This window comes from Microtus oregoni, unplaced genomic scaffold, assembly GCF_018167655.1.
Source record: "Microtus oregoni isolate MIOR12 unplaced genomic scaffold, Mior012 000014F_ref0000157, whole genome shotgun sequence".
In the NCBI taxonomy this organism is placed as follows: Eukaryota; Metazoa; Chordata; class Mammalia; order Rodentia; family Cricetidae; genus Microtus; species Microtus oregoni.
In genome coordinates this window covers 39,241,624-39,247,182 of record NW_024543073.1, presented here as the reverse complement: position 1 = coordinate 39,247,182, position 5,559 = coordinate 39,241,624, and positions in this window count along the sequence as shown.

Here is a 5,559-nt window from a genome sequence, read left to right as displayed (position 1 = left end):
AAACCCCCTGCCATTGTCCTTGGTGTCTCATCAGCCCTCATTGTTCGCCATGTTCAGAGAGTCCGGTTTTATCCCATGCTTTTTTGGTCACAGTCAAGCTGGCCTTGGTGAGCTCCCAGTAGATCAGCTCCACTGTCTCAGTGGGTGGATGCACGCCTCGATGGAGAGGCTGTGGAGGAACGGGTACCCTCATCCATTGCTGGTGGGAATGCAATCTTGTGCAACCACTTTGGAAATCGGTGTTTCGGTTTCTCAGGAAATTCGGGATCAACTTACCCCTGGACCCAGCAATACCACTCTTGGGAATATACCCAAGAGATGTTCTATCAAATGACAAAAGCATTTGTTCACTATGTTCATAGCAGTATTATTTGTAATAGCCAGAACCTGGAAACAACCTAGATGCCCTTCAATGGAAGAATGGATGAAGAAAGTATGGAATATATACACGCTAGAGTACTATGCTGCGGTAAAAAACAATGACTTCTTGAATTTTGCATGCAAATGGATGGAAATAGAAAACACTATCCTGAGTGAGGTGTCCCAGACCCAAAAAGATGAATATGGGATGTACTCACTCATAATTGGTTTCTAGCCATAAATAAGGACCACGGAGTCTACAATAGGTGAACCTAAAGAAGCTAAGTAAGAAGGTGAACCTAAGGAAAAACATAGTTATCCTCTTGGCTAAGGGAAGTAGACCAAATTTCCGGGGAGAAAATGGGATCTTGGGGGTGGGGTGGGTTGGGGGTAAGGGGAGATGGGGAGAGAAAAGGTAGAAGGGAAGGAGGGGGGACCTGGGGAAACAGGAGAATTGGGATAAAGGAAAGGTGGCTAGGGGAGCACGGAACCACAATTCTTAGTTAAGGGAGCCACTTTAGGGTGGGCAAGAGACTTGACCCTAGAGGGGCTCCCTAGTGCCCAAGATGAGGTTCCCAGTTAGTTCCTTGGGCAGCTGAGGATTGGGAACCTGAAATGACCCTATCCTAGAGCAATACTGACGAATATTTTGCATATCATCATAGAATCTTCATCTGGTGATGGATAGAGATAGAGACAGAGACCCACACAGGAGCACTGGACTGAGCTCCCAAGGTCCCAAGGAGGAGCAGAAGGAGGGAGAACATGAGCAAAGAATTCGGGACCACGAGGCATGCATCCACAGCTTAGATTCTTAAGCGCCTAGTGATTTAAAGGCGCAAAACAAAGTGCTCCTTGATAGTAACAAAAAAAAATTACAAATTCACAATAAAACAGATTCAGACACTGTTGGATGAATGTACATAGACTTGGGAGAAAGAAGAAAAAGAATATAAAAAATAAAGTTAATGTCTTAAAAAAAGGGTAAAGTCTTTAAAGAGACAGAGTACAGATAGTTAAGAGATTTAAAGAAATAAAGAAAAATAAGCCACGTAAAAATGGAAAATTCACAGAGAGTCTGGATTATGTACATTGTGTTTTCTTTAAAATTTTTGACTGTGAAGGAGCTAAGTACAGAGACACATTTCATTACATGGGCTGCCAAGCTAAACCAGAATGGATATAAGGGTATTACTATTTCAAAATTTGGGTCTAAGGATATGATGCTTTGGAGAGGGTCTTCTTTTGTTTTCACAGAGGACCAGACCCTGTGGGTTGCATCTATCCCGATATGGTATGATAGACCACGACCTCCTGAAAAGTTTCTGTGAACACCCTCAAAAAATTACTTCACTCAACTGCCAACTGAGATAAATCTGGCACACAGGTTACACCCTAAATGATCTGATTAACAGCGCCCCCATTCAGCAGGAAGCAGTTTGGAGAGAGAAAACTGCCCCCATGTTCCGAAAATATTGTTTATAAATGTTCTTTTACATTTAAAGGGGGATATGATATAGATATGAATAATTTGCATTGGTATGGATTTTACAGTCAATTTTGTTATATGTATATGTATTTCTGATCCTGATTAAGGTATTGTGATTGTGTAGTTCATTAAAAAATGTAATGTATAATTAAGAAATATAGGTTAATGGATAATCATCAGTAATAGTCAAGCTTGTAGTCATGTTAGTTAGATTTTCTAGATATATAGAGATACATTTCAGTTAGATAGACATTCTTTATATCTTTCAAAGACTGCAGAATATGGCATTTAATGTTTTAATAACTTAGGACTTTTCATGACAATGAGACACTCTGCTCCTGGCAGCACCAATCTACTTCAAGAAGAAGATGGGCATCAAAGAGGACCCTTATGGAGTTTGATAGCCATTTGGGCAAGAAACTGTTCTTGCCTGGACTGTTGCATAAACTAGACAAAGAGAACCCTCAGAGAGAGGACTGTTGAACTTGCCTAAAGGTGAGATGGTCTTTCGGGGTTCCTGACTCATGAAAGAGTCTGCGAGACATTCTGCAGGAAACAGCAGAAAGTGACTGAACTGTCTTTGGAATTTCCTGCTTGATGAAAATGTCTGCTGGATACTATGGGCCTGAAGGCTGAAGATGGATGCCCCAATGGTACAAAAGAACTTTGGGTGACTCTCCAGGCAGCAAGATGTCTTTGTCATTTCTAGAGTTTGAAGTTTCTTAGTTCTTGTTTACTTAGGTAATATTATATCCTTCTGGAGTCTTTGATGGAGTTGAAGAATGGATAGGTAGTTATAGTTTTCCATTGTTATGATAAAAGATAAAGTAACTGTAATTCTTACTTGATAACTGTTTTGTTATATGTAATTTTACTATGTTAAAGTTAAAGCCTTTCTTTTTTTTAAACAGAAAAAGGGGAAATGATGTGGGAGTGATTTCTTATTAATAAAGAAACTGCCTAGACCCATTTGATAGGCCAACCCTTAGGTAGGCAGAGTAAACAGAACAGAATGCTGGGAGAAAGAAGCTGAGTCAAGGAGTCGCCATGATTCTCCTACTCCAGACAGACGCAGGTTAAGATCTTTCCTGGTAAACCAGCTCATGGGCTACACAGATTATAAGAAATGGGCTAGTCCAGGTGCAAGAGTTAGCCGAGAAAAGGCTAGATATAATGGGCCAAGTGGTGTTTAAAAGAATACAGTTTCCGCTGGGCGGTGGTGGCACATGCCTTTAATCCCAGCACTTGGGAGGCAGAGGCAGGTGGATCTCTGTGAGTTCGAGACCAGCCTGGTCTACAAGAGCTAGTTCCAGGACAGGCTCCAAAACCACAGAGAAACCCTGTCTCGAAAAAAACCAAAAAAAAAGAGAATACAGTTTCCGTGTAATTATTTTGGGTAAAGCTAGCCATGCAGGTGGCTGGGTGCCAGGGACGCAGCCCTGCCACTCCAACTACAACACGGTAGAGGCATGTTTGCGCCAAAGAATTTTGCTTGGGATGAGCCCCTACACTCTCAGAGGAAACTCTGTCCCGGGATTCACTTCCCTCCCCCCTGTCTGGAGGTTTTAGCTTTCTTTTAATCTTTCTCTCCTCTACCTTACCAGGCCTTTCCTTAGCAGGCTGGGAAAGGGAGAACGTGACCATTGGCAAGACCTCACACCCCTTCTCTCTCAACATTTTTTGAAGATCCCCGCGGACCTGTTCCCACTCAGAAATATTGAGGGCCCCACTGGTGACGAACCAGGGACTCCACGTCTCTATAGTTTTAAGAAAATCTTCTAAAGTCTTAGTTTTTACAGCTGTTCCCTGCTCTTTCAATAATCTCTTTAACTGAAACTTTAACTCTGATTTACTCGTAATATTCCCCATATTTCTTAATTAATTAATTAATTAATTCTATATAATTCCCTAATGCGTCCTGGCCAGCTTACAGGACGACCCAGTCCACTTACCTCACTTTCCAATCTCGGTTGGACCTCCAGATGCCACGCCAGTGTGGGCTGGAACCAAGAGTCTCGGCAGAGGGTGTCCAGGTTGAATGAATACACAGAGCACGAGCTTGAAGTGGAACAGCTTCTCTTTGTTGTCTGCTGGGCTGGTTTTATAACATGGCACCAAATGAGGAGGGGGCTGCGAAGGGACTGTAACCTGACCCTGGCAGGAATCATGGACTGGTCACCATGCACTTAAAATTCCTTCCTTCCCCGCTCCAGGAGCAGAGGGATTTTATTATGTTTTCCTTGCAGATAAGCATCTCAAATGGGGGCAGGGATATCAACTCAGGGCTGCAGTTTCCACATACAATGACATCTTACTGTGTTCCATATAGTCTTTGGCCTTTGATCCTGTAATCTACACATTACATGGAAAAAAGACTTTAAATAGTCAAGAAAAGATCTGTGTAGTAGCCTGCTACTACACAGAGAGGACCAAGTGGAGAGTGACCACTGACCCAGTGGAACACCCTACTCTCTAGGCTCTCTAGACCAGGAGCAAAACTCCAGGCCCCTCTGCCACCTGCCTTGGCTTCTCTAGGTAGTCAGCAGGTGAGTTTCCTGCAAGTAGACTGGTCCAATTGAAAGACCCTCAGAGAGGACCTTCCCTCAGGAGGAGACCCCTGAACCCAAGGAACAGTCTGAGGCCACTGGCTGCAACGGCAAGAGGTTTTTGTTATTGAGGGGTGCACAGGTACCTGCGGGCGCCAGAGTCTATTTGAAAGACTTGCGCACCATCAGGCTGGGCAGGGGGTCTTTTATATGGAAATGGGTGGGCGGAGCAGGCATATAGAAGTAGAAGCATGGTTACAGGAATCCCATTGGTCAGTTTGGATGAGGCAATGGGTTCACGTGGGGACAAGTTCCTCGGGGACATGAAGATCTGATAATAGCTGACTTGGCTCTATCTAGGGCACATGTAGTTTTTCCCAGAACTTTTCGTTCCCCTCGTAGGCCTGATGTCTGACCACAGATATCCTGTTTGGCAGCCTAGGAGTACCGACTTTACCTTGAACTTATACTTGTTTGTGTGAAAGCCTTGCAAAATGGCATTACAGCAGCTAAGCTGGGGTCTTTCACAATACTCCCATCCCATCCCTTGGACTCTGCAAGATACAAGCCCCACTCTACCCACAAATACTTGGGTCCTCCAATCCACAGTGGAACTCTGAAATACAGCATGCTACTAAAAAAGAAGACAAAGAAATGAGTGACCACCCACCCAACAGGACACCCCACTCTTTAGGACCTCCATAGTGGGGCAAAATTCCATGATGCTCCCCCACCTGCCTCTGCTTCTTTAGCCAGACAGCAGGTGAGTTTCCTGCAGGTAGACTGCTCTAATACTCTCATCACATTCATCAGACCATGAAAGCTACAAGTTCCAATCCACCCCCAAACCCTCATAATCCCCCACAACCTCAGAGGAATGCTGAAACACAAGCTGCAACTACACAAATAAGGTCAAGAGAGGAACTCTGAAGCACAAGCTATGACTTCACAGAGTGGACACAGAGAGCAAACCAAGAGAGCAGGCCAGGAGAGGCTTCAGGGATTCCCTGAAACATAGACAATGACAGTACACAGCAGACTAAGAACAGTTTCCAAAGTCACAGAGAGCCACTGCAAAGATTGGACCAGGAGGCAAAGATACTGCCAGCCCCAAATGAAGGAAGAAATTGGTAGGGGCAAATACAAGAATTCATCCAACAACCC